Genomic DNA, 10000 nt, shown 5'->3' on the forward strand with positions numbered 1-10000 from the left:
TAGAATAGAAATTTTGGGACCCCGGACTCCCGGGGGTTTCCAGGCTCCCAAACATAGGTCTCGGCCTTCCCGGGGTGGAAACCCATCTCCGTTTGGAATCTCACTCCCGTCAGACAAACGGCCCGGGCGACCCATACCAATCATGCATACATACATATATTACATGCACACGAATCCACTGCCCAAATATAAAGAGGAATGTTGTTCTTTTCCCCCTGCTCCATTTTTTATTAACATTCCTTTTAGTGTGTTACTATAGGAAAAACCAAGTTGACCATAAAGGAGTGATGATGCGACTAAACAAAAAACTAACTAAAAATCCCCTTGATCAAGTTATAAAAAACTTTAATATCACAGTGAAAAAAATCCTTAAAGATAAAAAAGAACTACTAGCCAAATTGTCAGTCAAATTTCCTTCGTTACCTTACCTGTACGGATTAGTCAAAACACACTAAGAAAATAACCCTATGCGGCCTATTATCAGTACTGTTTTGGCCGTTCATTGCATATAACTTCCGAAATATATCACTAAGATCTTGTTCCGTTACTTGGAAACATCTCCGATTCTCATATATATATTTTCTAGATTTAGTTGATAAATTAAACAAAATTACTCTTTGTCCCACTGATATATTCGTTAGTTTTGATGTATGTTCTCTTTTCACTAAAGTCTCTTTAGACTCTATTTTAGAATATCTTAGTGATGAACTAACTCAGCCTGAATTACCATCCACCTGTAAGTCACATTATTTCATTCACTATGTTGTGCATTTGTTATTGTAAGTTTATATTCAATGGTGAATTTTATCAAACAAATTTTGGCATGACAATTGCCAAACCTTTATCACCACTCATCTCAAATTTGTACATGGAATTCTTTGAAAAACGAAAAAAAAAACGCTATTTACCTAATATTCCTTTGAAATGGTATAGATGTTGATGATAATTTTAGCTGTTCTGTTAGCTGTGTATTGATATAATAATTTACTCTCTAAATAATTAAACTAACCAGGTACCAGTCTGTTAAGTTTACTCTAGAATTGGAAAAAGCCACAATTGCCCTCCCTTTCTTAGATGTTTTGATACCATAGAGAACCATTCAATGTAAATTCAGTATTTTTAGGAAACACCGACCAACAACTTAACTTATGTATATTTCTATTCATGGCCACCATCTTAACATCAAAATATCAAATTTTTCTTCTATGTTTTTATCAGCGCTGCAAATTGTCAGGCCCCAATATTTGGATCAAGAAGCTGAATACATAAGAAAAATAGGGAATGATTTATGTTATCCATCACATATTTATATATTAGAGTATTTTGCTATAATAAAGCCCACAAAAAGTTTTATAGTGAAAGTAACACGGAGAAAGAAAAATTCTAAGAACATTCTCAGTTTGCCATATTTTAACAGATTTGAAACCATATCATTGTTAAAATCCTTCAAGGTCAATCTTGTTTTTCTATAATACACAATAAAAGGAATTTTTAATCAAAAATGGCCCCAGGGGAAAGCAATAACATAATCATATAAAAATTCATTGGTATTGACTGCCTCCTTTTATCTCGGACAGTCAAGCAAGGGCTTTAGAAGTAAGATTAAAACAACATAAATATTCTGTCAAAACTGGGCAAATATCTATGCAATATTCATTCATTTAAGAGAAAAAAAAAACACCGGATAAATTGGACTGGTATCCTGATATACAAAATATATATTATCCATTTTTTACCAAAAATATTGAAATATTTTTTTTATATTTTTGTCGATATTTCCAAATTTTCGTTATTATTCCCTTTTCGAAAAATTTCTCTCTGGTCAGATATTTTTTATAGCTGCAAAATAATGTTCAAACATCCAGCAAGTTTCATGTAAATCCACGAATAATTAGATAACTAAATAACATCTCGAAATTGACATACCTTTCTTCCATTTCAGGTAGCAAATTTGGCCGTCGCGCTTGCCGTGGTCGGGGACCATTTTGCGGACATACCCGAAAGATAAGCTGCCATATCGCATATATATTCTTGTTTTCTATAGAATTTGTGATATTCTGGTAGATTTTCATGCATAAATATCATATTTCATACTAATTACAACGATGTTTATAAGAGATTTTCCTGGTGAAACGAAGAGGTCAACAAATGACCTTTACTGGAGTAAGTTTTATTGGGTCAGATTGTTTTTTTTATGGCTACAAAATAATGTTCAAACATCCAGCAAGCCACCATAATAGTTTTATGCAAAACCATGCATAATTAGATAAGTAAATAACATATTGAAATTTACTTTCCATTCCTCCATTTCAGGTGGTAGATGTGGCCGTCGTACATGTCGTGGTCGGGGCCATTTATTGTATATATCCGAAAGGTAAGTTGCAAAACCGCTATATATTCTTGTTTTCTATAGCATTCTTCATATTCTGGTAGATTTTCATGCATAAATATCATATCTTATAGTGGTTTCAGCGATTCTTATAAGAAATTTTCATGGTGAAACGAGGAAGTCAACAAATGACCTTTACATTGGAGTAAGTTTTTAGGTCAGATTGTTTTTTTATTACTGCAGAATAATTTTTAAACATCCAGCAAGCCACAACAATAGTTTTATGCAAATCGACGCATAGTTAGGTAAGTAAATAACACATTGAAATTTACATTCCATTCGTCCATTTCAGGTGGTAGATGCGTCCATTGGAGTAGGTGACGGCTGCGGTCATTTTGTTGGCAGATCCGAAAGGTAAGTTGCCATAACGCTATATATTCTGGTTCCTTATAGAATTTGAGATATTCTGGAAGATTTTCATGCATAAATAAATAGCAGGTCAAAAAATAACTTTTAGATTTGGCCCCTAGTATAACAGCTAATATCATCTTTGTCCAAATATTTTCACAAAATTACGTTCCAGGATAATTTGACTTTATTCTATAAAAATACAAAATTAGCCATTTCCTATTTCATTTAGGTACCGAAAATTTTTTTTTAGTTAAATTTTGACTTTTTTGGACCCAAAAAAATTTACTATTTTTTTCTCTTTTCAGAATTTGAATTCTATGGGTTTGACACCTTTTCTGGCAGTCACATCTTGTAAATTGAAGTTTTAGGAAGGAGTCTTTCATTTTTTGTGTGTATATAGCTTATTTTGTATTTTTTGTAAATATTATCGTAAATAAATTTTTTATATATACTTATTTTTTAAAAATATTTTTGATAAATATTTAATTTGTAGGTGGGTATTATTTATCTGTTCAGTAGTGTTTTTTAATGGTCAAATTGATTTTAGAAATTAAAATGTACAGCAAAAATGACTTTAGTGATTTTTAGCAAATTTTTCAAGACGACCCACACACACTTTTAGCGGGGTAGCGATACAGCAAAACCTATCACGGGTTAAGAGAGCATTCCACCTAGACCAACATAACACCGACTGTTATTAGATATACGTATACCAATTACACTAAAGACGGGAAACCCGAAGAAAGAACATAAACCAAAAAAATTATGACATACCTTTTCCTCCTAAAGCAATGATAAAATCAGTGGAAACAGATACCTAGAACATTAAAGAAATAATAGGGGAACAAAACATTGACATGCATGATTATGGTGCAGCGAGATTAAACGAAAAACGACACATGGGAGCAAATGTGAATCTAATGACTGCTTCATCAAACTGCGCAACAAAATCAGGAGCATAACAAAAGATAGTTTAAGGAACACTTCACGGAATTCAATATGATACACAAATAAAGATACTAGTTTAGACACTCATGAAAAGATTTGTATGTGCATTGGACACCTGATGTCTTATAAAGATAAACAAATAAATATCGTAAATACCATTTTACAAAAAATACAAATTGATAATCCGCGAAAAGAAAATAACACTTGAGCACACTAAAGTAATATTTTCAATAATTATAATATACAATGGAATATAAATATCTGCAGACCAGATTACATTTGGGAGAAATATACGGTTACTAAAAGAATATGAACCAATGATATTATGTTTACATTTCAATAAAACAATATCAACAATAGGTAACTATACCTTAGTATTTACATCTAGAGAAGAAGAAGGAAATTTCGGTACTACTATATATGTAGTACTTAACAAAGTATGTCATGACAGAATACCTGTAAACTTTACTGACTTGCAAATATCAAGCATCAAAATGCGAATAAAAAACGTTAATTATGTAATTTATCATTTGTACAACCAACCTGATGAAAATTAAGGCACTCATAAACTTAAAGATTTACGTAACAATTGCAAGGGACCTCCATTAATAGTAGGTGCTTTTAATGCTCACAACCCGATATGGGACTGTAATTGCGCAAAATCAAATAGAGCAGGGAGTAAAATAGAAAAAGTTTTCATGGATTCCAAATGACATGTGCTGTATAAATGATGACGAAATTAGCATATATTTTTCTAAAACACATGGAACATTTTCCTCAGTGGACTGAACTCTATGTACAAGAAGATTAGTTTACAGATTACATCAGAATACAGTTGCTGACTTGCACACTAGTCATCCCAATATTAATTTCCTTATTACACAATAATCCTGCAAAACATACTCCTCATTATAAATACTTTATGAAGTAGATTGGGGACGAGATATGAAGAAATGACCACAAGCAAATAAATCCCGTCCAATTTGAAATATTTAAAAGACCATAAATGAGCTAGCAAAATCCTTTTAATTTATTTAAATTAAAAATGCAGCTGTAAGCAATACTAAACTCTAAACCCCATCTAACAAAGTCCCTTTATGGCTGGTCGATCCAAGCTAACGAATTAATAAATTATAAAAACACTCAACAGGGAGATGATTAGATCATTTAGATAGAAAGTTCAGTAAAATAAATAAAACATTGCCAATATTAGAATGAATTCCACAAAAACATACTATACTATTGCTAGAAATTGAAACAATAAAACCTCTATAAAATAAAAGATCTACAAACATTTAATAAGGAAATAATTCAAGGAAGAATCATTTCATGGAGGAAATACGTATCAAATCTCTCTAATAAAACCCCCATACAAAAGATATGAAAAATTCCTGGAAAATAAACGGTACCCATGTTAAACCACCTAGACATGCTATATTGAAAGGTAGGAAAAGAACACTTGATCCAAAGTAAATAAGTAATATATTAGGAGAAACCTAGCAAATATATGTAGTGATGAAAATTTGGATAAACACTTCTGCACATAGAAAAATAATCTAGAATAACAATATATTTCGAAACAAAAGAAGATATAGTATATTATTAAAGAAAATTTAATATGGAAGAGTTGGAATATGCTCTCCTCGGAACAGTAAAAAATCTGCTCCTAGAAGTGACAAATATTGGTTTTGTTTTGAGATGATCCGCCACTTAGAAAAAAACCTTTGGCAAAGACATATTTATTACAGTTTATAATTATTCATGGGGTTCGAAAGTTATTTCCGGCAAATGGAGTAAAGCTATAATCATTTTTATCCCCAAACCTGGATAGGATCCCAATAATGTTGGAAAATTGCAGAACAATTTCTTTAACAAGTTCTTTATGCAAATGTTAGAGAAGATGGTAAATGCTCGACTAACACGGCACATTCGAGAGAATAAAATTTTGATTCCCACTCAGTTCAATTCACATCTACATTATATTCTCTAACTTAGAAGACCATATACGCAGAGGATTTTGAACGAAAGCAAATCAAAGTAACTGTCTTTTTTTTATTTGATATTGAAAAGGCATATGATACTACCTGGCGGTAATGCTATATTAAAAAAGAAAGAAAGAAAAAAAAAAAAACAAAAAACATTCGTGAACATCTACTTTGGTTTATCCAGAACTTTTTACTACTGACCGCAGTTTTCAGGTGAGAATTGATGATGTATCGTCCAAACATTTCCACTTGAAATGGTCTTCCACAGGGTAGCGTCCTTAGTGGCACACTGTTTACTTTTTGCAATCAATGATATCAGTAATAATCTACTACCGGAATTAGAATTAACTTTTATATGGATGATTTGCCATATATCATTCAGTAACTCTCATAAAACATGAAGAGCAAATATCAATAAAACTAAAATAAAAATGGATGAATGGTTATATGTTAGGCTTTAAATTATTAGGAATAAAACTCAAGCAGTTTGTGATCTATAAAAATAAAAGATGGAAGAAAGGTGGAGAAATAGATTTAAAAATCATAAATCATATTATACCAATTGGCCAAACAGCAAAATCTTTGGGAAAGCCCAATCAATATTTATAAAATCAAAATGTAAAAGATCATTCAATATTAATTAGAAAATAACCAAACACTACTTGGGAGCCGATAGACATACCCTTAATGTATAAGCAAAAGTCCCGTCTAACACTGACAATTATGGATGGCAAAGTATATGGCTCAGCTTAGGACGCAGCGCTGAAAATGTTAGATCCTGTTCACAATGAAGGACTTAGAATATTGCTCAGGAGCCTTCAGACATTACCAAAAATCATCTTTAACGATGAAAAGTGCTTAAAAAATTCAGACTAGTAATTCACCAACCGAAATGTTATTTGATGTAAGAGATTGTTGTTTTATTAATAACCATCCGCCACTTTTTCCAATTAGAGCTAGAAGATTGGCCGAGTCGCTGAAATATAAATTTATACGTTCTTTAATAGTAAAATCACCTCTTCCTTGGACAATGAATGAAATGAGAATTTGCACACACCTAAAATATTTATCAAAAGTTATACAAATAGACCAGATCACCATAGACGACATGCAGTGGACATATAAAAAAGCCGAAAATCGTCCATTACGCGATAGTTAGTTAGTTAGTTATTTTTATTGACAAGATATACAAAAATATAAGTACAAAACTTGTCCCCCCAAAAAAAACATACAATACAAAAAAATACAGAGTAGATAGCTATCTCTTCCTTTTTTCTGTAAGTACAAGGCCCATAATGACAAAAAAAAAAAAAATACAAACATCAAGTACACATTACATCTTAGCCATAATATCATATACCACGAAAAAGTAAAGAAAAAAAACATATCCACCTATAAACCTTGGCTTATTATTGTTAAGTCTCAAACACAACGCTTGCAAAAGAGAGAAAAAACCTACTTGAGAAAAAAAACATAAACAGAAGACAAAGACGCATATTATTTATAACTAAGAAGAACTTCATAAACATATGCACCACAAATCATAATATAATTACTTTCATTTAATAAGTATTCAAAGACTCGTAATTGACTTAAGTTTGGATATTTATGTCTACACGGCATTGACAGAGGACAATTGATTAGAGCGTGTGACTCCGTCCTGAATAGAGCTATTATCACAGGCACACACCCTTAACTCTGGAGGAGTTCGGCTCCACCTACCCGTTTCTATACAAAGGTTATGGGACATTAACCGTAAGCGACTGAAAGCTACGCGAATGTAATCAGCGACATATAATTTATCGGTATATCTATGAACTTCCAATTGGGATTCAGTTTTGCTTCTGTAGTAAACATATTAGTTTGCTGCAGTTGTCTATTTCTAATTGATGATACGATGTCGTCTAGTGGGTCAATTTGGTCATTAAAGGTTAGGGAATTTTGAATAAATCGTGACCCACCCAGGGGGAATCTGCATCCCTACACATTCCATATACATATGAAAAGGCTCATCCATACAGGGTCAGACAACTTTGACATAAGAAAACGTTTCCGTTTTTTGGCCACAATGAATTTCGCTGGGGGTATCCCAGACTCAACCAAACACAAATCTGTACAGGTATTTACCCTCACATATAGCAACTTTTGACTAAGTGATTGTAATTACTTAGGTTGGTTTTTGTATTACATTTGTTTTTAACCATGTTTCTGACATAAACAAGGATGAAGTCGCCGCTGCTTCAAAAACTTTCTTCTTAAAATAGAATGGCATCTTAGTATTCGTGTTACAAAATATTGAGAACTTGTTTAAGGTTGATTGCCAGTTAGGCTGATGTAAAGAGAGGCAAGTTTTCAACTTCCCGTCATCTGTGAACCAAGTTCCCAGATAGAGATAATGGTCACAGTAACTCACAGTTTGACCTTGAGCTGTATTGGCAACTGGTCACCTACATTCTTGTTTATCACGAAAAATTTGCTCTTCTTACCATTAAGCTGCATGCCATATTCATTACAGTAGTTCATCATAATGTCAAATTTTTTTTTTAATACACATTTCTCGAGAAGTGGCAAACAATCACTGTGTCATCCATCAACAAAAAGTCAACATGTAAATTACCCAAAAAGCCATCGACTGGAATTGCATCTTTTAACATCCTAACCATTTTATCCATATAAATTGACAAACAGTAAACAACTAGTGGGGGCTCCCTGCCGAACACCGACAGAGCTTTCGATCACAGCTGTTCTTAAAACATTTTTAGTGTTACTGTACATCTCTTTAATTGCAGACAACATTCTTTTCCCACATCCTAGTTCCTTCAAATAACTTATCATTTTTCTTCGGCGGGGACTCGATCATAAGCTTTACTGAAATCTACAAACATTATATACAGTTTTTTCTTCTTGAAGATAGCCAAATCTATTACAGTCTTAATGACAATATTTGTTCTATACATCCTCTTTTCCTCTGTGCTCCAGCTTGACACTTATCTATACTGAACCATAATTTCAGTCTATTTAATAACAATATGTCATATATCTTACCTACAGTATCCATGATACTTATACCTCTATAATTCCCCACAATCCATTCTGTTTCCAGATTTAAAAAGTCTAACAAGTTTACTGTATCCCCATGATAATAAATAATTTTAATTCCAAAAAGAACAAAGAATTTAAATGAATTTTTAAATTCAAGACAAAGCATAAACACGGCCAAGAACATCAGCCACAAAGGCGGGCGGCGAACAATCCAGGGCAGGCCACAGAAGCTCTTATTCATATTCACGTCTTTCCGAGCCTCGTTCAGCTCTTGTGGGGTAAAACGGGTCGTCAAGAACAGGGATGTAGGGGGCGTCATCAAGAGCACATATACCTTCACTTTGATTATCATTATTACCTGGGTTAAAAGTGATTCGAAATGAGTCTTGAATTTGCCCGTCGTCTGGTTGCAATGTATTTGCCTCTAATATCTGTCCCTTCCAGTCTATAGCTCTCCAGATTGCTTTAGAATCGTTAGACTCAAGTAAACGCTCCCATCTAGGTTTTGTTACATCCCAATCAACACTTCTGCCCTTCACGTTACATTTTTCGGCACTCTCCTGATCGTCTCTAAAGCCTTCACTCATTATAGTTTTCTATGTGCCCCTGTCTATATTAGTCACATCAGGAGGTTGAATCTGACTCATGCACTGTATAAATTTATCAATATCAAACATTGTTATGTGAAATAGTTTTTTTAATCAACCGATTATTATCATAATTTTATATAAGATAGTCCTAAATTTTCTGCTCTTTCTAATAAAAAATTTAAATGACAGATTTTTGACACCTGTGGCAAGCACCACACTTAAAGGGGCGTGATCAGACCCCCGTATGCCTTGATGCACTTCCAAACTTTCTAACAACCGAATACATTCTCCTGACATTATACACAAATCCAATTCTGATACCCATTCTCTCTTTCTATATGACAAATTTCCACCCAGTTCTTTCCTTTATATGAAAGATGATTCACCACAAACCAACGATCTATGGTTACAAATGCCCAGAAGCTTCCGTCCATTGTTATTAACGTGATTATCTTGAATATTCTTATATACATAAGGGAACACCGTCTTTATTGACAATACTATTGGATAGCCTACACGGGAATTAAAATCTCCCATAACAAAAACTATTTGTTCATAATTGTTTTCATCACAGACTCCAGATTACCAAATTGCAATACATCAAAGTAAGGAGAATCCTGTGGTGTAATGTATACACCACGAGAAAGACACCTGGCCAACAAGACAACTGAACCCAAATTTGCCTTCACATCAAG

This window comes from Macrobrachium nipponense, chromosome 29 (assembly GCF_015104395.2).
Source record: "Macrobrachium nipponense isolate FS-2020 chromosome 29, ASM1510439v2, whole genome shotgun sequence".
Lineage (NCBI taxonomy): Eukaryota > Metazoa > Arthropoda > Malacostraca > Decapoda > Palaemonidae > Macrobrachium > Macrobrachium nipponense.